The sequence below is a fragment of the Caretta caretta genome, chromosome 5 (genome assembly GCF_965140235.1).
Source record: "Caretta caretta isolate rCarCar2 chromosome 5, rCarCar1.hap1, whole genome shotgun sequence".
NCBI lineage: Eukaryota > Metazoa > Chordata > Testudines > Cheloniidae > Caretta > Caretta caretta.
This window is the reverse complement of record NC_134210.1, coordinates 36272919-36300060: the sequence shown is the minus strand read 5'-3', so window position 1 is coordinate 36300060 and position 27142 is coordinate 36272919. Positions and strand designations below refer to the sequence as shown.

General features: G+C 42.6%; 1 protein-coding gene across 7 annotated transcripts in view; it reads left to right on the top strand.

The window, feature by feature from the left end:
- The window catches only part of LOC142072119 (uncharacterized), a 118533-nt gene that overhangs the window by 33820 nt on the left and 57571 nt on the right, over window positions 1-27142 (top strand). For all 7 annotated transcript variants that reach the window (XR_012668408.1, XR_012668409.1, XR_012668406.1 and 4 more), the window contains one exon: window positions 127-258. The gene's annotated coding sequence lies outside the window, so the exon portion shown is untranslated. The remainder of the gene's footprint in view (window positions 1-126; window positions 259-27142) is intronic.

The window sequence follows — 27142 nt, the reverse complement described above, 5'->3', positions numbered from 1 at the left end:
GGGGAAGATTCACTAAAGGGATCCCTTACAAATACCCAAGAATAGATTCCAGTAAGGGGCATAAACTGTCCCTGGGTTAAATTATGAAGTGCTTGAAAAACAATTACTGTCTCTCTTCTACTGCAGATGGAGGTCACCGGCAACTGATAATCCATCTCAGAATCTCAGGAACATCGGAGGATCTGGCTCTCTACCGCCGAAGCAGGAGATCAAGAGATCTGGACTTCACTGGATCCTTTGGTGGAACACAGGAATCAGGTAAGTATCAAAGTCCTTGGCAGGTGTTAGTAGCCAAAGTCTTGATCCAATGTTAGTAGCCGAAGTCTTGATCCAATGACCGCGCAAAGAAGCTGAACGTGGCTGCCTTATATGCTTTCTATGGTGCGAATTCCTGAGGCACACTCTGGCAGAAACTTCCCCCAACCGGTTCCAACCAGCTCTCAGTCGCTCAAGTTCTGGCGGGAAACAGAGTTTTGGCAGGAAAATGTCATGAAAGGGTACCAAGATGGAGTTCAAACCCTTGCTACCACATGCGCCATTTTGAATTGCAGCAACATTAATTATAATACATAACAAAGATATAACCATACATGAATAACAGCTTACACTGACTACAGACAATGAACTTTGGGGATATGAGTAGTCAGCAAAGAACACACCCTTTTATCCTACATCTAGAAAGTAAACAGACAGTACGTTTACTTTCATGAAAACGGGATCACAACCAGCCTTGGTTGAAACACTGCAGAGGGCACTGATGGATGAGAGAAACTTCTTTAGACAGGAGGTTAGCCTGTTAAATTTAGTCTCCAAAATCCATGTGATGATTTTGTTTTATATGGAACCTTTTGTTTCCATTATCCTTATCATTTGAATCTTGAATCTTTGGTAATAAATGTATGCTTCTCTTCTCTATAAATATATCTAAGTGCTATGATCTGGTGCTGATCCTGAGTTGAACTATACGTGGATAATGGGCTGCAATCCATTGCCACGTTCACTACACACCTTCTCAACTTCTTCAACAAATGAGTCATGGCTCCTATAAGTCTCTTTTACTACCCAGCTCTGACTCATTCCCTGAGCACTGTACATCCTGGGCACAGAATAAGGGAGGGGTGCTATGGAAGAATAGGATGTGATCATGTAATTAAATACTGTATCTTAATACATATACACAAGGTGGCTGAATTAAGGATGCACAGGCAATCTTAATTCTGGCATTTCCTAACTTTTGAGAGCCAGACTTTGCAACCTGAATAATTGTAATGTAGTTTTTTGGGGTGTAAAATATATGTGTAGGTTGAAATTTTCCAAACAATCTAACTGATTTAGATACATATCTTCAATTGAAACTAATGAGTGAAATCCTGGCCCCACTGAAGTCAATAACTAAACTCCTACTGATTTGGTGAGTGCCAGGATTTACGCAATGTCCCTGAACTGCTTTGAAAAACTCAGTCAGATTACATGGCTTTTTCCCTAGAGATCACTAGTAAGCCAGGATGAAAGTTGGGATCACTTAAAATCATGGAATCATAGAATCATAGAATATCAAGGTTGGAAGGGACCTCAGGAGGTCATCTAGTCCAACACCCTGCTCAAAGCAGGATCAATCCCCAACTAAATCATCCCAGCCAGCGCTTTGTCAAGCCTGAACTTAAAAACCTCTAAGGAAGGAGATTCCACCACCTCCCTAGGTAACGCATTCCAGTGTTTCACCACCCTCCTAGTGAAAAGGTTTTTCCTAATATCCAACCTAAACTACCCCCACTGCAACTTTAGACCATTATTCCTTGTTCTGTCATCTGGTACCACTGAGAACAGTCTAGATCCATCTTCTTTGGAACCCCCTTTCAGGTATTTGAAAGCAGCTATCAAATCCCCCCTCATTCTTCTCTTCTGCAGACTAAATAATCCCAGTTCCCTCAGCCTCTCCTCATAAATTGTGTGCTCCAGCCCCGAAATCATTTTTGTTGCCCTCTGCTGGACTCTTTCCAATTTTTCCACATCCTTCTTGTAGTGTGGGGCCCAAAACTGGACACAGTACTCCAGATGTGGCCTCACCAATGCTGAATAGAAGAGAATGATCACGTCCCTCGATCTGCTGGCAATGCTCCTACTTATACAGCCCAAAATATCGTTAGCCTTCTTGGCAACAAGGGCACACTGTTGACTCATATCCAGCTTCTCATCCACTGTAATCCCTAGGTCCTTTTCTGCAGAACTGCTGCCTAGCCACTCAGTCCCTAGTCTGTAGCAGTGCATGGGATTCATCCATCCTAAGTGCAGGACTCTGCACTTGTCCTTGTTGAACCTCATCAGATTTCTTTTGGCCCAATTCTCCAATTTGTCTAGGTCCCTCTGTATCCTATCCCTACCCTCCAGTGTATCTACCACTCCTCCCAGTTTAGCGTCATCTGCAAACTTGCTGAGGGTGCAATCCACGCCATCCTCCAGATCATTAATGAAGATATTAAACAAAACTGGCCCCAGGACCGACCCTTGGGGCACTCCGCTTGATACTAGCTACCAACTAGACATGGAGCCATTGATCACTTTGCTGGGTGTTGACTAAAGTGGTCTTGCCTGTCCATATTTATTTTTGGTTTTGTTTTAAATATTTTATGTTTTTCTTATCATTGTGATTATTTTATTTCAATAGCACATATACGCTTCAACTGAGATCAGGGCCCCATTGTGCCAGACACTGAACAAACACTTAGTGGGAGAGGGTCTCTGTCTAGAATTTTTACAATCTAAATAGACACGATAGACAAAGGGTGAAAGAAAGGAAATATTATTACCCCTCTTGACAGGTGAGGAAACTGAGGCACGGAGAGATTAAGTGACTTGCCTACAGTCAGACAGGAAGTTTGTCATACAACCAAGAATTGCACGCAGTTCTCATCCATACCCATCTAGTCCTTTAACTGCAAGATTATCCTTTTATTGCTTTCGTTCTCTTCAGACATGGTACATTTTGGGATGGGTTGTTTTTTGTTTTTTTTTGTTTCCAGAAATACAATTAGAAGCTCAGACTGATTTAATATTGACTTATAAAATCACATTGGAAATATGGTCCTATAAAAAAAATTCTCATGCACTATGTGTTTTACCTTTTTACATCAAATGTGCAGTGCCATTACACATGATGTGAAATGCTCAGCTGTAACCCTGATGCTCTGTAGAAAGCCAGCCAACCCTGAGACAGTGTTCTTATTAGCTTGATTGCTTAGAAGCTTAGGTAGAGATGACTCAATGTTTTCCCACCACCACCAACTAGTTGAACTTGACAGCACTAAAACAATTATGTTAGAAATAGCCATTAGCAAAGAAGTACCAGTTTAGTTTGAAAAAGTCAATTGTAAGAAGTCAAGCTTATAAAATAGCTTTTAACCCATAAACCAGAAAAAATGCCAGCTAATATTTTCCCTTTATTATAAAAAAAAAAAAGGTCAACATTAAAAGCTGTAATATACACTCCTAGGCCAGGATGTACATATTCTGATTTGTGTTTCTTACACGATGGCTGTAGCATAGGAGCCATGGATTCTACTGACGTTAAGGCACTAAGACCAGAGACCAGCCAATCGTATCTCAAATATAGTACAGCTTTATTTATAAAGGGGATTGAACTATCTTCAATAGATTCAGGTTTTAATAAACTGCCTCCTTAGTTTCCTTTGCTCCCTGCGGGCCAACCCCCTGATTATTTATTTATTTATTTATTTATTTTAAAATCTCATGATTTTTAAGATACTCTAATGGCATATTTTGGAAACTGACTCATGATTTTTGAATGCTTAATAATGCTGCCATTTGACGCATATAAGTGAGAAACAAAAAATAGAAAACTAATTTTGCTGCTTCCCCCAATCAACACCCTGAGAAGCGACAATACTGAATTTGTGCCACCATGAGGTGATTCAACCCACTTTCTTGATTCCAAGATGGCATTTGCTAACAGATACTCTGACCCATATCCTGTGAGTGGGACCTTGACATAAAGATTAACCTCTTACCAACAGTCCTATGAATCACACCCTTATTATAGGAGGAAACCAATTCTGTGATGTGCACCTTGCACTGGGTTTCTCCTCTCTTTCCCATGCAGTTTCATACTACAGCTTTCAGGAAATGATTAGGGTACTCTTCTAAGTTAACCCTTTAGTGAGGCTTACCTTTAGCTCTTTCACTGTTAGCGGCAGATTGCTGTGTCACCATGTTTAGAACTGTCTTTGTTTCTCTACAAGGGCTAGATCCTCAGCTGGTATAAATTGTCATAGCTCTGTTGACTTCATTGGAGCTATAACATTAACAGCAGCTGAGGATCTGCCCTTAAGGACGTAGATTTAAATGAATATCGACATATGAATATCCTACAAAACATTCATACTTTTAATAGAACACTCATGTGCCTATATGTGTGTATATATAATGTGTAGGTATCTATATGTGTATAATGCATTGTTTAAAAGTGAAATGTATGATGTGTGAATATGGGAATCAGGATTCGGATTTTGTGTGTGCTGTTTGTATATTGCTGTGCTTCTGAGATTTATAGCACAAAAGTTTGGGCAACCAAGAGTCTGTAATTTACAGATATAAACTAAATATTTCATAAGATTGGTGCATTAGCTAATTTTTATGACATGTCATTTCAGTAAGGACATTGCTTTATTTCATGGAAGGTTTTCCCATAGATAATAGTTGTTAGCTGGCTGAGTTGGAATCTGACAGGATTAAGGAAATCTAAACTGAAAGCTGGTTTTGTGCAAGGAAGCATAATGTGACTGTTGTTACAAGAGGCAATGTGGGATGTTTGTGCATAAATGCATGACAGGAGGGTTTGCTTGTAGCTGTATCCATAAGTGCAGCTTAGCAGAGCTCAGAGCTCATGTCTCACAGGGCAAGCATCATGTGATTTCTTTGTAATGTCCTGTTTGGCTAAATATGGTTATGCTTTTACTTTCCATAGTTTTCAGGTACTGATTGTTTTTAAGTCTGGACAGAATGAGAAGGGCCAATACTGCAGATCAACTCCTCAAAAAGAAATCAATGTAGATCATTATATATGAGTGAGTGACATCTAAAGAAATTCAAATGCACGGTGCCCTGCAGTTAGCAGTGGCTGACCTAGATAGAGTGATGTGTCCTATCAAAACCACAGCGGCTCTGATATTCAAAATTTGACTCTAAAACCTGTTGGTTTTACTTTGTCTGAGTAAGCTGAGCTCTGCAATTTTTTCTAACTGAACAGGTGCATTAAAAAACAACATTTTCAACTGAAATACTGTGAGGCCAGCTCTTCATTCTGAGACACTAGTGCAGCTCCTGCTGAAGTCAACAGATGCACTGTGTGACTCCTGGAGGGTAGAATGTATCCATTAATAACCATAACGTGTGCTCTTAGAGGTTTTGCAATAAGGGGAAATTCATCATAGAAACCAAATTTAAATTAGTTTCATGTTAGAAAAGGCTTCACCATCTGTACTAGTGTAAAAATATGGGCTGATTCTCCACTCACCCTGGTTTTACACTAACAACTCCACTGATATCAATTATTTCATATATGCCAGCATATGTTAGCACAGAGTCGGGCTCAGTATTTCACAGAATCATAGAACTGGAAGGGACCTCGAGAGGTCATCTAATGCAGTCCCCTGCACTCAAGGCAGGACTAAGTATTATCTAGACCATCCCTGACAGGTGTTTGTCCAACCTGCTCTTAAAAATCTCCAATGGTGGAGATTCCACCACCTCCCTTGGCAATATATTCCAGTGCTTAACCACTCTGACAGTTAGGAAGTTTTTCCTAATGTCCAACCTAAACCGCCCTTGCTGCAATTTAAGCCCATTGCTTCTTGTCCTATCCTCAGAGGTTAAGAAGAACAATTTTTCTCCCTCCTCCTTGTAACAACCTTTTATGTACTTGAAAACTGTTATCATGTCCCCTCTCAGTCTTCTCTTCTCCAGACTAAACAAACCCAATTTTTTTCAATCTTCCCTCATAGGTCATGTTTTCTAGACCTTTAGTCATTTTTGTTGCTCTTCTCTGGACTTTCTTCAATTTGTCCACATCTTTCCTGAAATGTGGCGCCCAGAACTGGACACAATATTCCAGCTGAGGCCTAATCAGTGCAGAGTAGAGCGGAAGAATTACTTCTCGTATCTTGCTTACAATACTCCTGCTAATACATCCCAGAATGATGTTTGCCTTTTTTGCAATAGCCTTACACTGTTGATTCATATTTAGCTTGTGATCCACTATGATCCCCAGATCCCTTTCTGCAGTACTCCTTCCTAGGCAGTCATTTTCCATTTTGTATGTGTGCAACTGATTGTTCCTTCCTAAGTAGAATACTTTGCATTTGTCCTTATTGAATTCCATCCTGTTTACTTCAGACCATTTCTCCAGGTTGTCCAGATCATTTTGAATATTAATCATATCTTTCAAAGCACTTGCAACCCCTCCCAGCTTGGTATCGTCTGCAAATGTTATAAATGTACTCTCTATGCCATTATCTAAATCATTGATGAAGATAATGAACAGAACCGGACCCAGAACTGATCCCTGCGGGACCCCACTCGTTATGCCCTTCCAGCATGACTGTGAACCACTGATAACTACTCTCTGGGAACAATTTTCCAACCAGTTATGCACCCGCCTTATAGTAGCTCCATCTAGGTTGTATTTCCCTAGTTTGTTTATGAGAAGGTCATGCAAGACCGTATCAAAAGCCTTACTAAAGTCAAGGTATACCACATCTACCACTTCTCCCTTATCCACAAGTCTTGTTACCCTGTCAAAGAAATCTATCAGGTTGGTCTGACACAGTTTTTCTTGACAAATCCATGCTGACGATTATTTATCACCTTATTATCTTCTAGGTGTTTGCAAATTGATTGCTTAATTATTTGCTTCATTATCTTTCCGGGTACAGAAGTTAAGCTGACTGATCTGTAATTCCCCGGGTTGTCCTTATTTCTCTTTTTATAGATGGGCCCTATATTTGCCCTTTTCCAGTCTTCTGGAATGTCTCCCATCTTCCATGACTTTTCAAAGATAATTGCTAATGGCTCAGATATCTCCTCAGTCAGCTCCTTGAGTATTCTAGGATGCACTTCATCAGGCGCTGGTGATTTAAAGACATCTAACTTGTATAAGTAATTTTTGACTTATTCTTTCCCTATTTTAGACTCCTGATCCTACCTCATTTTCACTGGCATTCACTATTTTAGATGTCCCATTGTCACCAACCTTCTTGGTGAAAACCGAAACAAAGAAGTCATTACGCACCTCTGCCATTTCCACATTTTCTGTTATTGTCTTTCCCCCCTCATTGAGTAACTGGCCTACTCTGTCCTTGGTCTTCCTCTTGCTTCTAGTGTATTTGTAGAATGTTTTCTTGTTGTGCCTTGGCTTTTCTAATTTTGTCCTTACATACTTGTGTTGTTTGTTTATATTCATCCTTTGTAGTTTGACCGAGTTTCCAGTTTTTGTAGGACTCTTTTTTTGAATTTTAGATCATTGAAGATCTCCTGGTTAAGCCAGGATGGTCTCTTGCCATACATCCTATCTTTCCTATGCAGTGGGATAGTTTGCTCTTGTGCCCTTAATAATGTCTCTTTGAAAAACTGCCAACTGTCTTCAGTTGTTTTTCCCCTTAGAAATCCTTCCCAGGGGATTTTACCTACAACTCCCTGAGTTTGCTAAAGTCTGCCTTCTTGAAATCTATTGTCTTTATTGTGCTGTTCTCCCTCCTACCATTCCTTAGAATTGTGAACTCTACCATTTCATGATCACTTTCACCCAAGTTGCCTTCCACTTTCAAATTCTCAACCAGTTCTTCCCTATTTGTCAAAATCAAATCTAGAACAGCCTCCCCTCTAGTAGCTTTCTCCACCTTCTGAAATAAAAAATTGTCTCCAGTACATTCCAAGAACTGGTTGGATAATCTGTGCCCTACTGTGTTATTTTCCCAACAGATGTCTGGGTAGTTGAAGTCCCCCATCACCACCAAGTCCTGTGCTTTGGATGATTTTGTTAGTTGTTTAAAAAAACCTCATCTACTTATTCTTCCTGGTTTAGTAGTCTTTAATAGACCCCTACCATGACATTATCCTTGTTTTTTACCCCTTTTATCCTTACCCAGAGACTTTCAACAAGTCTGTCTCTTATTTCTATCTCAACCTCAGTCCAAGTGTATACATTTTTAATATATAAGGCAACATCTCCTCCCTTTTTTCCCTGCCTGTCCTTCCTGAGCAAGCTGTACCCTTCTATACCAATATTCCAGTCATGCGTATTATCCCCCCAAGTCTCTGTGAAGCCAACTAGGTCATAGTTGTGTTTATTTACTAGCATTTCGAGTTCTTCCTGCTTATTCCCCATACTTCTCACATTAGTATACAGACATCTAAGACACTGATTTGATTTCCCCCCTCCCAGTTCTGTCTTGTCTCTCCCTTATTTCTGCTATAACAGTCAATGCCCCCCCCCCAAAATTCCAACCCTTCTCCCAGGTCTCCATGTTTTTGACTTACCTGTGAGCTTTGGTCACCTACCCCCACTGAACCTAGTTTAAAGCCCTCCTCACTAGGTTAACCTGTCTGAAGACAAATATGCTTTTCCCCTTCCTCTGTAGCTGGACCCCATCTCTGTCTAGCAGTCCTTCTTCCTGGAACATCATCCTATGGTCAAGGAGGCCGAAGCCCTCCTGGTGACACCATCCTTGCACCCAGCTCCATTCCATTCGTACTTGGACAGGAGTGATGATCCCCGTTATAACGACTGTAGATTGCAGTGGAACTAAAGAAGAATAGACTGAAAAAGTACTCAGAGTTGACAGATGAGTATATAGTATGCATACCACATAATATTTCAGTAGAAACACTTACACTTGCTTCTCAAAAGCAATCTGCAAAGCTGCCACTAAATCCATCCCACATGGCTACCAAAAGACTTGCCTGCTCAGATGAGGAATGTACAGAACTTCTGAAGCAGCATGAAGAATCTGATGACTCATAGGGACCTACCTATGTGTGCCATGGTAGTACCTATGTGTGCCAAGCAGATGATAACTGCAGTGTGTGGGCTGACGTATCAATGCAATAGCACCCCCTATGTCTAGGCAGACTATTGCACCAGAGTTCACTAGGTCAGGTGCGGCAGGCAGTCAGTCAGTTTCTCTTTCCTGAGTCCCTCTGGGTATGTAGGTTTTCTCTGCATACATGGTCAGCTTGTCCTGATGCCCAGGAGGTCTGGAAACCCTCTCAGAGAGTTAGTATAATATAAGGTCCTGATCCCATTCTCACTGAAGACAATAGCAAAATTTCTGTTGACTTCTGCATCTTTAGAATTAGGCCCTGAAGGTAGAAAGTACACGGAACCCTTCTTAAAGCAAAGGGTATTACTGAAGAAGACCTGCAGGACTGGACAGCTTCACAATAAAACTATTCTGGGATTTTAATACTCTGCCTTTGACCCATGAAAATATATTTACAGTGAAAATTCTGTAAATATTGTTGGCTCCCTAGTAGAGTTCAGAAACTCTCTAGACTCCTAGCAAATAGAAACAGATGTCAATCTTGTATAGATCGACAGATTTAAGATAATAAGGGAGCATGATAATCATCCAGTCTGATCTCTTGCATAATACAGGATATGGAACTCCACCTAGTGATTCCTGCATCAAGCTTAATAACTTGTGGTTGAGCTAGACAATCTCTTTTAGACAGAAATCCAGTCTAGATTTAAAAACTGCAAGTGATGGGATTGTCTCTTATTGTGTGTTTGTACAGTGTCTAGAACAATGGGACCCAATCTCAGTTGAAGTCTCTAAGCACTATTGTAATGCAAGTAATAAAAATAATCCTGTCTCAGACAATAACCAGGTTCCCAAACATGATTTTGTGTGTGTTCCCTGCAGCCATACCCACATGTGCTGTGATTTCCCAGAGTAAGTAGCATCAAGTAAGCATTTTGGCTCTGAGATCTCCTACTTTCATCTTGTTGCGGGAAGTTCCCTTATTGGTTTAGTAGGTGCCAGGCTTTCCTCCGAGTCTTTACAGAACCTGTTACCCCAATATGGTGCAAATGGGAAGCAAGCTACAACCAGTGCCAGTTTTCAGATGAGAGGTAAAACTGTGAGGCCCTGATCTTATGTGGACAATAAAAATCCCATAGCATTTCTGAAAAAGAAAAGAAAAGGTGTTTTGACCAAATTCCTGTTGCCTATCTAAATCCTCCCTGCTGTCTCAGCCAGATAAGTTTCGTTCACTTCTTGTCCTAAACTGTTGTGAAGTGTTGCTGTTAAAGAGTTGCTACAATTCATTCTAGAAGTGGCTACATTTCCATGATGGATGAAGCAACCCAGAGATATATGTTGTATATCAGCTTAAGTCTGAAATACTTTAGAATCATAGTTCCTGTATAAATGTAAGCTTTTGTTATAGGTGGGGCTGGTAGCACTGCCTATTATTAAAGTTACCCAACACTTCCCATTTTAAGAGCCTGTTTTCACTTACTTATAACTCAAACATTTGGGCTGAAATTTTCCAAGTCAGGTGTCTGCCTCAGGATGAATTTTTTTGAAGATTTTGGGAAAACAGTCTTCTGTTTCTGAGAATGAGAATAGGAAAAAATACATTGTTTTGCCCATGTTAAAAAAAAAATCTGAAATCTCTGAAAAGCTCTAGTTCTCCCATGCTTTGGACTAAGAACTCAAAATTTGGCAGGGAGGTGTCCTCTGTGTCAGGGGTGTGTCTTTTACCATCCCCATGAAGATCAACCCAAGTCAGAAGCCTTTGAAAAATCACAATTAATGCATGCTCAAGAGGACATAGCAATGGAGAAAGGAACAACAGAGGGCAGGAGAATGGATAGAAAGAGGAAAGATAGTGCCAATGCTACTTACAGGAAAAGTCATGTAGGTGATACTGGCAGTAAAATGACTGTACCTAATCAGGCGAGGAGTCTGGGTAAAGCCAGGCAGAAACAACTAAGATGTCTGTACACCAGTGCAAGGTGCCTGGGTAACAAAATGGAGGAACTAGAACTACTGGTGTGGGAAGTAAAAAGCCCTGGCTGGGATGATTTAACTGGGAATTGGTCCTGCTTCAAGCAGGGGGTTGGACTAGATGACCTTCTGGGGTCCCTTCCAACCCTGATATTCTATGATTCTATGATTCTATGATTCTAAGTGAAACCAGATATAACGTAGGCCTGGCTTGACATAAGGAACTTGCCTCATTTCTTAGTGGGCATAATTGGGAAGGTGAATGAAAGGTTGAGTTGTAAATAGGGGCCTGACAAACAGTATGTTGGAGTCAGGATATCTGTGCTAGCTAAGATAAGCAGCAACACCCTAATACTAGGGACTATGGACAAGATAAACCTGGAATGTAAAGATCAAGTTCCACGTGAACAGTACACGGACAGAGCATTCTGTATAGGGATTGGTTCCAGCAAAGTAACCAAGCCAATCCAAAAATATGTGATTTAACGTATAGCAGTGGTTCTCAACCAGGCATCTGGGGCTCCCTGGGGGGGCCGCAAGCAGGTTTCAGGGGGTCCGCCAAGCAGGGCTAGTGTTAGTCTTGCTGGGGCCCAAGGAAGAAAGCCGAAACCGCACTGTGCAGGGTTGAAGGCTAGGGCCCTGAGCCCTGCCACCTAGGGCTGAAGCCGAAGCCTGAGCAACTTAGCTTCACAGTGACCCCTGTGGTGTGGGGCCCCAGGCAATTGCCCTGCTTGCTAGCCCCTAAAACCGGGCCTGGCTTTTATATGCAGAAAAAGAGTTGTTGTTCCAAAAGTGGGCTATGGACTTTTTATAGCATGTTGCGGGGGGGTGGGGGGGGGCTCAGAAAGAAAAAGGTTGAAAACCCCTGATATATAGCAAATGCAATGTAATGTGTACATGTATATGAAGGAAGAGGTTGTCCATGTAACTTTGGATATGTGGTACACCTTATACCCACCCCTTACACTTGAGTTTGATCAACTCAGCGTAGCTTTTCTGTATGCCAAATAAAGGAATCTGAGTGAGGAAATCCAGAGTCGAACTGCGTGTTTTGGATCCCCGAGAACTGGATGAAGTGTTCTTCTAGAACTGGACTAGTTGTTCTGGATAAGCTGAGTGGAAAAGGTCTTGGAGGGAATCCCAACGTATAGGGATAACAGAAACAGGGTGGAATAGTCGTCATAACTGGAATAGTTATTGAAAGGAATGTGCTGTTCAGAAAAGACAGAAAGAAAGGTAAAGATGGTGGATAGTGTATATTAGTGATGAGGTAGAGTGTAAAAATTAGAAGTGATGGAATGGATAAAACCGTTTGGGTCAAAATCACTTTGGGGAAGAAAGGTAAGTGCTCCACTGAGGTAGTGCTTGGGGTCTGCTACAGACCCCACAGATCCAATTTGGATATGGATAGAGACCTCTTTAATATTTTTAATTAAATAAATAGGACTGGGAATTGTGTGATTATGGGAGACTTTAATTTCCCAGATATAGACTGGAGGACAAGATAATGGTAGGGTCCAAATATTCCTGGATGTGATAGCTGAACAGTCACCAAACCAACAAGAGGTGATGCCAGTTTAGATTTAGCATTGGTAAGTAGTGGGGATCTCAGAGAAGAACTGGTTGCAGAGGACAAACTTGGTTCGAGTGATCATGAGTTGAGTCAGTTTAAACTAAATGGAGAGAGAAACAAAAATAGGTCTACAAGTAAGTGTGTTGGGATGTATAAACCCCATACCAGTGATGGAGGGGTTAAAGAGCTGCTGTGGGCAAGGCTGGCCCCTTCCCTCTGTCAAGAGTGGACTAAGGGCTTAAAAACAGGAAGTTGGGCAGCTCTGTGAGAGAAAATGGCAGCTCTAAAGCTCCCAAGGGAGACCCCTGGAAGCTTTCAGGAAGCCATTTACCAGCCCCCTCTCCCCTTTGTCTCCCCCCGCCTAAAAGGAGACAGTGGCTCTGGCAAACTGGATGGGCAGGACAGGTTCAGCAAGCTCCAAGGCATGCCATTAGGCAGTTGGTACCACTACTCTCTACCCCTTTCAGGGTTAGGGAGTTTGAGACCATACCAAAGGGACTAGGGGAGTAGGAACCAAGAGCCCCATCCCCTTCAAACAGAATTATTTAACTAAGTTTGTATCATAGGGACCCCTACTTAGACTGGTGGGGGTGTCTTAAGGACTTTTCCGTGTCTGTACAGTGGGAGTCATCCATCAGCAGCCTGAGAACTGTGACACTATGGTCCTTGATTTCAAAAGAGCAAACTTTGAAAATTAAGGGAATTAATTAGGGAAGGGGACTGGACTGAAGAACTCAAGGATTTGAATGTGGAGCAGGCTTGGAATTACGTTGTCAAAGTTGCAGAAACTATCTGAAGCCTACATCACAAGTGAGGACGAAAAAAATTGTAGGGAAGGGTTGGTCTGCAGTTTGATGTTTGTTTAAGAGAAAGCAGACAGCTTTCCTTGCTGATCCATCCCTTCTTCCACTCCTTGCAGGCTATCTCTTGGAGATCAGAAATTACAGGGAAATGTGAGAACCGTGAAAAGCCAAGCAGAGCTTGATCTTGCAAAGGAAATGAAAACTAATAGTAACAAATTCTTTAGCCATATAAAAAGAAAAAAACAAGGAAAGAAGAAGTGGGGCTGCTAAGCCCTGAGGATGGGGTAAAGTGTAAAGATAATCTAGTTATGGCCCAACACCTAAGTGAATACTTTGCCTCAGTTTTTAATAAGGGTAACGAGAAGCTTGGGGGAAGTAGCAGGGTATCTAGGATATGGAAGTAGAAATGACCTTATCCATGGTGGAAGCCAAACTCAAACAGCTTAATGGGACCAAACTGGGGGGTCCAGATAATCTCCATATAAGAATATTAAAGGAACTTTTACAAGCCCAATAGCAACGATTTTTAATTAATCCAAAAACTCAGCGCTCATACCCTATTACCAGAAAATTGTAAATATAGTACCTATATTTAAGAAAAGGGGGAAAAACTGATCCGGGAAACTAGTGGTTCATTAGTTTGACCTCAGTTATATGCAAGGTCTTAGAACAAATTTTGAAAGAGAGAATAATTAAAGACATGGAGGTAAATGGTAACTGAGAAAAAATACAATGTGTTTGTACAATAGGTATGTAACCCTTCTGCCCATCAGAGTTGGCTGCAACAAGGGCCGGGTTCAGTATCTAGGGGTTCTATTCCAATAACACAATGCAAAACTGGCTCAAGCCCCCACCCAGTGACCTGGGACAAATATATGCCACCCCCGCTGGGCGCCTTCCCCTCTCGCAAGCACCGAGTCTGAGTGTAGCAAAAGCCTTTTAATAACAGAGAGAAACAATGTGGCATTATGTTGGGGAAACACCACCAACAGGATTCATAACACAACCCATGAGCAAAAACCCACCCCAAGCAAATTGGGCCGTGTCCTTTCCCTTTGGTTCTTGAGTCCAGCAACCCAAAGTCCCAAAAGTCCAACAACCCAAAAGTCTCTGTCCCTGGTCAGTGCAGTGCCAGAGTTCGAAAGTTTATCTGCAGTTTTACCTCCCAACCTGGGTGAAGATGGGGGGGGGGTTCAGGGGTTAAGCCGATTGCCCCACCTCTCCATGGGGCTCAGCTCCGCTCCGCCAACCATCCCACGAATTGCTCCGCTCTGCCAGCTGCCGTAATGAGCCGCTCTGCTCTGCTAGCCATCCCCACAAACTGCTCCGCAATATATCTTCAGGCCCCCCACTGCTTAACACAACACTCAGTGATTTCAGCTCTTAATAAGTTTAGCTCTTTTGTGATTTCAGCTTGTAGTAGGGGAGCCTCAGCACTGGTGCACCATTGGCCCAAAGTGAATTCAGCTCAACAGCCTGTAACTAGACTCCTAATGGAATCAAGATTAGCTCTGATATTCCACAGTGAAGAGAGAAGGCAGTGTAATTAGCATGTAAGGCCTGGGCCCATGCCCCAAATACTGCTACCTATTCCCAGCCTCTCTCAATTCACTGAGTTTTGGAACCCATGTCCCTTGCCTAGCAAGTGCTACTTCGTTGATGGCGAGTCCCTCCATCATAACAAAAGGCCAAGTACAGTTCCACTGTCCTTGATTCACAAAATCAGGATAATAAATTATTCCTCCTGCCCCAATAACAGGGAAACTGGGGTCTCACAGCAGCCAAAGTGACCATTTGGGCAGCTATGGGCTCATGCTAGGTGGGATGGGTGTGCCTATGCAAATAAGATCAGCCCCTGAAGTTCTTTTCCGCAACTTGCCACACCTCACCACCAGATGTCAGGGTGGAGCTCATCCTGACTCTGCTTACAGGTAGATTGTTCTAACTTGATTTCTTTCGTCCACTCTGTATCCCTAATCCTTACATGGGATGCCCTACTCTTGTAAATTCTAAAGTTGCCTGGGGACCCGTACCCTTTGTAATCCTAACTATAGACCAAGGAAGCCCTACTCACTGTATTTCTAACCCTAGCCTGGGCAGCACTACACTATGTAACACTAACCTTAACCCTACTCTAAAGGTTGCCTGGGAAACCCTAACTTCTGTAACCAGAACCCTAGGCCAGGGAGCCCAACCCTCTGTATCCCTAGCCCTAGCATGGGAAACCCTACTATCCATTTCCCTATCTGTAGCCCAGGGAGTCTTATACTCTGTATTCCCAACCCCAGACCAATGCCAATGTTGGCACAAGAACAAATAATACAAACTAGCCACCAAGTTTAGGCTTGAAATGAGAGAAAAGTTTCTAACCAACAGAGGAGTGAAGTTCTGGAACAGCCTTCCCAGGGGAGTAGTGGGGGCACAAAACTTAACTTGTTTTAAGATGCATCGTGATAAATTTATGGAGGAGATGGTATGATGAGATTGCCTACACTGGCATATGCCCCATCAACAAATATCTCCAATGACCGGAGAAGGGCCATTGGAGGGCTCTGAGTTACTTCACATAATTCTTTTCCAGGTGTCTGGCTGCTGGGTCTTGCCCATTGCCGTATTTGGGGTCAGGAAGGAATTTCCCCCAAGTCAGATTGGCAGAGATCCTGTGGATTTTTCGCCTTCCTTTGCAGCATGGGGCATGGTCTGGTCACTTGCTGGTCTGAATTAGAGTAAATGGTGGCTTCTTTGTAACTTGAAAGCTTTAAATCAAGACAAAGGAAATGCAGGAGATCTAATTGAGCTGGAGGTTAGGCATACAGTGTGTAATAGATAGGTAGATTATGGACCTACTGCAGGAGTGGGTGGGTGAAGTTCTATGACCTGCAGTGTGCAAGAGGTCAGACTAGATGGTCCTGATGGTCCCTTCTGGCCTTAAACTCTATACGTCTATGCTCAGTAGAGACTTCTTAGATTTGAGCATATAATTTCCTCACATTCCTTCTCCACTGGACACGTTGAAGCAAATGTCCTTGAATTTTAGTTAAGGCTGCATAACAAGATACTTTCTTGTTTGTTTTTTAATTCTGGTAGATTATACTAGTGGATTTATCAGATTAATTATAAAAATGTGCATTAATTATAAAAATGAAGGTTATTTCCGTTTAGAAAAACAGAAGAAAGACAGCTTTGTCCCAACCTTTCTTACCATAGAAGACTCTTTTAAGGGAAGCAGTCCCTTTTACACTTCAGGAACATGCAACAGACTGAGCAAACCGCCAAAAATACATGAGTCTTATGCACTGAATTAATATCTAATATAACTGAACTGTAATGAAAATGGCTCATATTCAGAGAGCAAAGATACTATATTGGACAAAAGACTAATGGAAATTATCCCTATCTTGTGCTCAGCCAAGTCAGTAGATTCAAGTGCATCATTGTGACAGGAGTGGTTGATTTGAAAGACTTCATTATTGAGCAGTTAATGCTCTACAGCAGCAGATACTGGAGCAATGAAAGTGTATTAGCTTCCAAAGACTATATCTTACAAGGTTTCCGTAAATGACTTCTGTTCCCAAATTGTCCTTTCAGAAGCTAAAAAAAATAAATAGATTCAAAACCAGATCATAACCTGGATTCTGAAAAAGGAGTCCATTTTAGATTAAAACAAGCACCTTCCCTATTATTATTATTCTGTGTTTTTAATTTATACATTTACCTGGTTGGTCACACATGTAAGCCAAACCAAACATTACATCATGCTCTTTTTGATACAAGGGTGTATGTGTGTGAGAGAGAGAGGGATGGATGGATGGATGATAACCCATATAGTTATATTAGCAACTAACTTTTTCCCCAAGGATCCTAAATCGCATGCAGGAGAAGTGTAGTCACATTTGGAGTGGAATACAGCAACTGTTTAACAGCACAAGAATAGGAAGTGAAGACTATCTTATCCAACTAAAAGTACAATTGGCATTTTCAAGTAAGCATAACAGTTTACCCAACTGAGAATTAGGCACACGCACTAGGGTAAACATTCCTAATTTTTTAGTGGCCTCAAGTAACAAGGATTTTACCTCCTGACTTATCAGTATTTGTTTATTTCTTATCCAAATTGATCCCTAAGTGTTCCCTCCCCATACTGTATATTGCACATGCAGTTCTCCCAAGCTATTGGCTAGATCCTGAGCCTCATGAAGGCTTAAAGCCACTTTTTAACTAGTGAGAGGATCATTCACTTGCAGTGGGTCCTCCACCACTATCCCATCATACATGCAGAAGGGGGCTTGGCCAGAATGCTGTTTCATTCACCTAGTGCCAAGCTGTAGTAATGGCCCCTGGAGGATGTTGGCATCAGATGGAGCAACCATCAATCTGGTCTATCTCACACCACCACCAGAATCCCACTTTCTTCTACTTCTGAGCTTGGGTCAAGTACAGCTAAACCAATCCAGAGTATCTGCACTATTTTCCCTATAAAGACCAAAAGAAACCATGGTAAAAGGATACCATTATACACAGGCCATCTGATCTTCATGTGGGTTGTGGTTGTTAAATTCATGTTGAAAATACAACATAAATTTGGGGAGGGTGGGTGTCGAATTAAAAATCTTTATTTTTACAACTAAAACGGGGGTTATGTATTTTATGACACATCTCATTGTGTATAGAAGCTGATCATATCTTTAAGGAGCTAAACAAATTACAACAGGAACAAAACAGCGATTTAGAGGGTGAGGTGACTAATCGTAAAAATGGAACTTTATCCCGAAAGCTCCTATATGCCAACCAGTCTCGCCATGCACAATGGCCACAGAGCAAGGACCATCCCAGGGCTTCAGGGGATGAGCAGGAGTTTCCTTGCAATTGCTCGTCTCAGCTGCTGGGACAGCTGTGGTACCAGAATTGAAAGGAGGCAGGTCAGTCTCTCCTGCACTCTCAGTGCCTCCCAGCATTGTGCCTAGGAAGCATAGAAGAGAAAGAGGAAGCAGCTTTACTGGAATGCAGAGGGGACAAGGGCCAGGTTAAGGTCACAGGAGACAGGGTCCCCAGGCTAGGGTTAAGGCTACAAAGATTAGATCTCCCAGGGATAGGAACGCACAGGGTAGAGCTGCTGGGGCTAGGGTTCGGTTTCTAGAGGGTAGGGCTCCCCAGACTAGGTTGAGGGATACAGAGGGATAGGGCTTCCTGGCCTAGGGTTAGGGTTACAGAGGGTTACAGAGGATCAGACTCTTTTGGTTTGGGTTACAGAGAGTAGGGCTCTCCGAGTTATTCTTAGGGTTACAGAGGGTGAAGCTCCCCAGGCTACAGTTATGGTTAGAAAAGATGGGGCCCACCGGGTTAGTGATAGGATAGTAGAAGTTAAGGCTCTCAAAGTTAGGGTTCTAGAGGACAGGGCTCCCTGGATAATGTTTGGGTTACAGAGGGTAGCGCTTGCTCATATAGGGTTAGGGTTACAGAAGGTAGGGCTCTCCAGTTTAGGGTTAGGGTTACAGCGGGTAAGGCTCCCTGGCCTAGAGTTAAGGATACAGAGGGTAAGCCTCTCCAGATTAGAGTTATGTTTAAAAAGAGTTGGGGTCTCCGAGCTATGGCTGGGGAGACAGAATGTCGGGGTTCCTGGTCTAGGATTAGTGTTACAGAGAGGGTAGGGCTGCCCAGCCCAGGGTTAGGGTTACAGAAAGCAGGGCTCCCCAGTGGAATGTTAGGGTTACAGAGGGTAGGGATCCTGGTTAAAGAGGATATGGTTCCCTGGAGTATAGTTAAGGTTACGGAGGATAGGGCTCACCCAAGGTTACAGATTAAGGATTAAGGATTAAGGTTACAGAGGGTAGGACTAGCCAGGCTATGGTTAGGGTTACAGAGTGTAGGCTCCCTGTGCAGGGCTATCTGGCCTTGGGTTAGAAATACAGAGGATAGGGCTCCCCAGCCTATTATACAGAGGGTGGGGCTCCCTGGGCTAGGGTTCAGGTTACAGAGGGTAGGGTAACCTGGGCTATGATTATGGATACAAAGAGTAGGGCTGCCTGGGCTAGGGTTAGAGTTACGGCACATAGGGCTCCCTGGGCTAGGGTTAAAGTTACACAGGATAAGGCCTCCCAGCCTAAGGATAGTGTTACAGTGGTAGGCTAGCTGGGCTTGTGTTAGGGATACCGAGGCTAGGACTCCCCGACCTAGAGTTAGGGTTAAACAAGGGTCGAGCACTCCAGTTTAGAGTTAGGTTTACAGAGAGTTGGGCTCAGCATGCTTGGGTTAGGATTACAGAGGATAGGCCTCCCTGGGCTAGGGTTAGAATTACAATGGTAGGACTGTCTAAGATAGTGTTAGGGTTACAGAGTGTAGTGATCCCAGGCCTAGGTTTAGAGTTAGTTAAAGCCCCAGAGGGTAGGGCTCCCTGGACTATAGTTAGTTATACAGGGGGTAGGGCTCCCCAGGCTGGGGTTAGGGTTATACAGACTGCGGCTCCCCGGGTTATGGATACAGAGAGTACGATTCCCTGGGCTAGGGTTAGGGTTAGAGAAGGTAGGGCTCTCTCTTCTACGGTTAGTTATACAGGGGGTAGGGCTCGTGGGCTACGGGTATAATTAAAGAGGGTAGGGCTGCCTGGGCTAGGGTTAGAGTTAAAAGAAGTAGAGTTCTGTGTGTTAGGGTTAAGATTACAGAGGCAGGGCGCCCCACATTAAGGTTAGGGTTCCAGTGACTAGGACTCCCAGGGCTAGGGTTAGGGTTACAGAGGATAAGTTCTTGAGCTACGGTAGGGTTAGAAAGGGTAGGGCTTGCCCAGCTACGGTTAGACAGAGCTAAGGGGAGGGGGAATTGAGATCTGAAGAGGTGCCCAGGATGGGTTGGTGGAGATTGGGACTAGATGTGGAGAGCCCAGGACTGCCAAAGTGTGAAATCTGGTATGTCTTAACTTTTGAGTGCTTGAATTTGCAACTCTATCATTCTGTTAATTCTGTTTCTCATTATTGTTAAGGTTTAGTTTTGTTCACGACACTTGTATGTATTAATTGCCTCACTTATTCCAAGAAGTTCTTTAATTATTATTATTAAATCGAAGGAAGCAGTGCAAGGTAATCACCCAGTCATATTAAAGAAGGGGAGCTTGCAAGATATCAGCAGTTAAGTGGAAACTTTGTCTAAAGAGATACCTGAACTTACCTAACCAAATCTAACCCATATCTAAACCAAACACTGTATTTTTAATTGCACGATGATGCAAAGAGCAGCTGTACCGTAGCTATGTGCCAAATGTGTTTGTAAGGCACCAGGGTAAGGTTGTATGAATTACAGCACTTCCTTACACTTCCTTGGCACTTCCGTAGTGTTCCTTTCATTACTCCACCCACAGCCTCCCGAATTCTGACAACGACCCGGTCAGGAGGGAGGATTGCGATGATTACAGGCTGCCCGGTGAAATTAATGAATCAGAAAGAGAATTTGCTTTGCACAGTGAGAAACAGTGCTCGTTTCCGAAAGCCTGTGGAGAAGCTATTTACAATTGTGTCTTCTCAGTAAGCGTTTGTTGTATGGATCTGAAATTTGATAAGGGTGGATCCAAGTTCCGTGTCACCTTCTCTGGCAATTTGTATTACAAAAGGCTTCTATAATTCAGTGAAAAGCAGAGAATGGATAGTGATGGGCACTAAAACACTATTATATAGGAATGGGCACAACGACAAAATGTTCTCCGTGCCAAATTGCAGAAAGACTGTCTGGGACAGCAGGATAGGAGTTCATTTTTAGCCATTCAATGCTGCTCTAACGTTCACAGATAATCTACACCATCTATTCTTTTTTCCAGCACCCTCTTCACACTAAACTCTCTTACCTGGAGGGGTTGGAGAGAAGGATCACCTTAGATGTGATTAAATGCATGTATTCGTGGTCTTTTAGCTCTATCACTTACAAAGACAGAGAAGATAACCACGTTGTCATATTGTCAGTTGTATGTACATATGTCATATTGTATGTACAATGATGCAAGGCTAGAAACTACCAGATCCCCAGCAGGCATAAATTGATGTTGCTCCAATAAAGCCAATGGAGCTTCACCAATTTACAGCAGTTGAGTGTCTACCCCTAATTTATTTTTCTCTAGATCTTTCCAAACAATGAAGTTAAATCAAATATAAAACAGTTATGAGGATATTTGTGTTATCAGTCAAAATGGACAACATTTTTTTTTGCAATCTTTTTAAACTGTAGCGTTATTGTGACATTTTAGTTTACCGCCAAGTTTGGAGTTATTCACAATATCAGCTAAGAAATTGAATCTATTTTTAAATGGTTTTGTTTCAAACTCTGTGCTGTTTTTAAATCAATGAGAGGATCTAGTCTATTTCTAGACATTTCTCTCATTAGTTTCTCAGCAACAACATCTAACTGTATTAATACAGCTGTCAGAAGGAGACTGCTCTGTAAAATGTAGCCTTTGTCAAGAGGGAAGAAAAGAAAATTTTATTAGTGTGCTGACCAGGACATTCCCACAAGTCGTGTGCTTCTCTGGTTTATATCATTGCTCAGATCCGAGTCCTGTCGCTATTAATATGTATTTCTTTTTGTTTAGTAGTTTTTAATTTGTCTAATATAACAATCTGAAATAATTATGGAAACATATGAAACTAGAAGAGCATACTAAAGATCTTATTAAATTGTGTTCCTTCATTATCCAAAACAGATGTAGTATTGCGGGGGTCGGAGGAGCACTGATTAAGAATCCAAAGCTCCTTTCATCCATCTGCACAAATTGGCACGTTGTATGAAGAACTTTTTTGTTAGTTATAGATGGAGATGGGCTCAAAATAAAACTCCAAATCCAAACATCCTCTAATTTTGGAAAGGTTAAAATCTGGATCCAGTTACAAATTTTGCAGCTAAAGCCTATAACTGTTATCCCTGTTTTAATGTTTGCTTGCTCTGTTTTTATACTAGTCAGCCTGCAGCTAACCATGTCTCTGGTGTTCATCTAATCTGCATATAGCATTTACTACATGAGAAACAGGATACATATGCTTATATGTCCTAGAAGACATCATTGTTAGCCAGTTGAACATTGGGCCAACCTCATCAGGGGAAGGTTGCTCCTTTGCACAAAGTGGGAAACAAAACTCACTCACTGTTCAGTGAGAATAGTAGAGATGTTCTGGGATGGACATACCCATAGGATACAGCTAACCATTGCCCTACAATAATCTGTCATGATAAGGGGGTTCACTGGATGGAAGGTGGGCTCAGATTCATTTGGCTAAGCTAGTGGTAAGCATACTTGGATACTCTGGATGCTTATCTGAATTGACTGTATTAATAATATACTTCACATTTTATGGCAATAACTTTAAAAAGTGGGGGTGCGAAGTTATATTCTTGTGTTAATATTTAGGCCCCTCGTGCTGCCCCCGCGCACCTCACCGAGTGTCCCCGGCAGCTCCGCGCTGCGCTCCCTCACCAGCTACTGCCGCAGCTGGCTACAAGGGAGCGGCACCAGGGGCAGGCTGAGGCAGCTGCTGCACCTGTGGAGGGAGGAGGGGAGGAGGCACATGGCAGCCCTCCCTGGCAGGCAACTCCGTGGGGGAGCTTATCCTGGCTGGACCTCGGGGGGGGGGTGCTTGGGTGAGGTCATGCCAGGGGGGCTGGGGAGAGTCCTCCTCTCTCATCCCCTGCCCCAGCCCTGGGGAAGCCTGCCTGCTGCACCCCAAACTGCTCATCCCTGCACCCAACCCACCCACCCCGAGCCAGCATCCAAACCCCCTCCCACACCCAACACCCCAACACCCCCTCTCCACCCCTCCTGCATCCCAATCTCCGTCCCAGTCCAGAGCCTGCACCCAGCACCCAAACTCCCTCCCAGAGCCCACACCCCTCCTGCACCCAAACTCTTTCCCAGACCCTGCACCCCAAACCTCCTCCTGCACACAAACTCCGTCCCAGAGCCCACATTCCTCCTGCACCCAAACTTCCTCCCAGAGCCTGCACCCCAAACCTCCTCCCACACCCACACACCCTCCCGGAGCCTTAGGCAGGTGTGTGTGTGTGGGGGGGCAGGACTTGGACCCATTCTGGGCACCACCAAAAATTATACAAACCTGCCGCCCATCATCTTCACATTACCCTTATTGCAAATAAGAGTAAATATTAAATTTTCCCATTATACAAGGCCTGGTGAACACATAATTTTGTACCAATATAATTGTGACAGTTAGGGGTATGGTTTTTTTTACCAACACAGTTATATTGGTACAACCCCAAGTGTGATCCCCCTAAAATGGTATAAAGTTGTCTTAAACTGCTATAGCTTGTTCCTCTTCCCCTACAGAAATAAGGTATGCTGAGGCTAGTCTACGCTACGGAGCATATGTCAGCATAGCTATGGCAGCATAGCACCCTAGTGTAGACACAGTGTACACTGAGAAAAGGAGTCTTTCTGTCTGTGTAGGAACACCACCTCCTCAAACAATGTAGACACACAACTACTAAACAGTGGCATGTAACCTATCACATAAATCAGCCTCGGTACCAGATGACTGCGTGATAGCTAATGTAATACCTATTTTAAAAAGGGTTCCAGAGACATCCTGGCAACTGCAGTCTGTTAAGCCTAACTTCAGTACCAGGCAAATTGGTTCCAAATATAGTGAAGAACAAAATTATCAGACACATAGATAAGCACAATATGTTGGGGAAGAGTCAACAAAACTTTTGGAAAAGAAAAATCATGCCTCACCAATCTATTAGAATTTTTTGAAGGAATCAACAAGCATTCACTCAGGGTGAGCCAATCAATTTAGTGTATTTGGACTTTCAGGAACCCTTTGACAAGGCCCCTCAGCAAAGGCTCTTATCCAAGGGTGACTTACTTTGTTTAAAAGGGAAGGTCCTCTCGTGGATTAGTAACTGGTTAAAAGATAGGAAACAAAGGAAAGGAATAAATGGTCAGTTTTAACAATGGAGACAGGTAAATAGTGGGGTCCCCCAAGGATCTGTACTTGGACGTGTGTTGTTCAACATACTCATAAATTATCTGGAAATGGGAGTGAACCAAGTGGTGGCAAAATTAGCAGATGATAAAAAAATTACTCAAGATAGTTAAGTGCAAAGTAGATTTTGAGGAGTTACAAAGGTATCTCACAAAACTGAGTGACTGGGCAACAAAATAGCAGATGAAATTCAATGCTGATAAGTGGAAAGCAATGCACATTGGAAAAACATAATCTCAACTAAATTTACAAAATGATGGGGATCTAAATTAGCTGTTACCGTTCAAGAAAGAGATTATGGAGTCATCGTGGACAGTTCTCTGAAATTATCCGCTCGGTGTGCAGCAACAGTAGTCAAAAAATCTAACAGAATTTTAGGAACCATTAGGAAAGGGATAGATAATAAAACAGAAAATATCATAATGCCACTGTATAAATCCATGGTATGTCCACACCTTGAATACTGTGCGCAGGTCTGGTTGCCCCTTCTAAAAAAAAAATAAAATTATAATATTAGAATTGGAAAACAGAGCAGAGAAGAGCAACAAACATGTTTAGAGATATGGAGAGGTTAAAAAGACTGGGACTATTCTGCCTAATAAAGAGACGCCTAAGGGGGGATATGATAGAGGTCTATAAAATCATGACTGGTGTGGAGAAAGTGAATAGGAAGTGTTATTTACTTCTTCACATAACACAAGAACTAGCGGTCACTCAATGAAATTAATAGTCAGCAAGTTTAAAACAAATGAAAGGAAGTACTTCTTCACACAGTGCACAGTTAATCTGTATAATTCATTGCCGTGGGATGCTGTGAAGGCCAAAAATATAATTGGGTTCAAAAAAGAATTAGAAAAGTTCACGGAAGATAGGTCCATCAATGGCTATTAGCGAAGGCGGTCAGGGACACAACCCCATGCTCTGGGTGTCCCTGAAGCTCCAACTGCCAGAAGCTGGGAATGGGCGATGGGGTGGATCACTTGGTGATTACCTGTTCTGTTCATTTCCTCTGAAGCACCTGGCATTGGCCGCTGTCGGAAGACAGGATATTGGGCTAGATGGACCATTGATCTGACCCAGTTGGCCGTTCTTATGTTCTTATGATGTTAGCTATGTTGACAGAACCACTCTTCCATCGGCATGGGAGTTGCATCTACACTGGGGTGGGGTGAGGGGAGGGGTTGTTGTCATAGCTGTGTCGGTCAGGGTTGTAGTTTTTCACACCCCTGACCAAAGGAGCTATGCTGATATAACTTTTAAGTGTACACCAGGAATTTTTATACTTTTATAACTGTGTCCACACTAGGGAGGTATACAACTTTTTTGTGTAGAAGACCTAAGACTAAGTTGCAAAGAGGTTAAGCCACTTGGTCAAAGCCACACAGCAAGGCCAGGGCAGAGAGGGTTTAGAACTCAAATTCATGGTTCCTATCCCAGAGCTTCGGCTGTAAGGGTGAGATTTTCAGTAGTACTCAATGTTGGCTTAACTGCTCTCATTGAATTTAATGAGCATTTTACCATGGACTTCAGTGGGAACAGAGTTAGGGCAATGCTGAGCATTTTTGAAAATTTCACTGTAAATCTATAAAGGTGAGAAGGGTGTGATTTAGTTCATACAAAATGTCACAAAATTATTGCACAGTGATTTTTTGTTGTGTGTATTGTTTCATCAATAAATACTAGCAAAACACTTCCTACATTTTGGTTATAAATTTCTGTGTAAGTAGGGGAGTTACTAAGATTATATTTTTATTTGTGGTATTATAAGTAAATAAGGCTGTACAAAAACACAGACAGAAACAAAGTTCCAATGCTTATTATTCTCAAGACAATAGCCCAGATTCTCCATCAAGTTTGGTCCTTTAAAGATAGTAAATAGCCATGCTCTGATTCTGTCTTGGTTTAAGGCACTAGCGTGACTCTCAGTGCTATCAACTGTGTTCATCGATATTTTAATTACTTGGGCATCTTTAGTTATAGTGCAGTGGCTTCTGCAAGTGGGGGTATTGTCACTATGTATTCAGCAACAGGAGCTAAGGAGATTTGTGGTTGTGATTACAATGACAACAACTGAATATGGCACTCAAGATGGATGAAACTGAGGCTCAATTTGATTTAGAATGACTCAATTTGATTTAGAACAGCGGTTCTCAAACTGTGGGTCGGGGAACCCCAAAGTGCATTGTGACCATATTTTAATGGGGTCACCAGGGCTGGCTTAGACTTGCTGGGGCCTGGCGCCAAAGCCCGAGGTCTTCAACCCTGGGCAGCAGGGCTGAGGTTACACCCTGCCAGCCTGGGACTGAGGCCCTTGGCCTTCTGCTTTGGCCCCCTCACCCAGGGTGGTGGGACTTGGGCTTTGGGCCCCCCACCCAGGGCAGTGGGGCTCAGATGGGTTTGGGCTGTGGTCCACCCTCCTGGGTTATGTACTAATTTTTGTTGTCAGAAGGGGGTCGCAGTGCAATGAAGTTTGAGAACCCCTGATTTAGAAAGTACACCAGTCCTTATGTGACAGACCAATAAGGAGAAGAGTAGTTAATGTTTTATGGAAGGGTTTTTTCATTAATGTTTGATTCACGTTATTTCTTTTTTGATGTGTGTGTGTTTACAAACATTAAGCACAGACTTTTCCTTTTTTCTTACTCTTTTGTAAAAAATATTAGGAAATGAAATGCAAAAATCTATGCAAATGCACTATTAAGGCCACACAGTTAAAAATAGTGTGAAGAATTGTGAACATCAGGGTTCACATGGCAAGGTCTCTAGTGA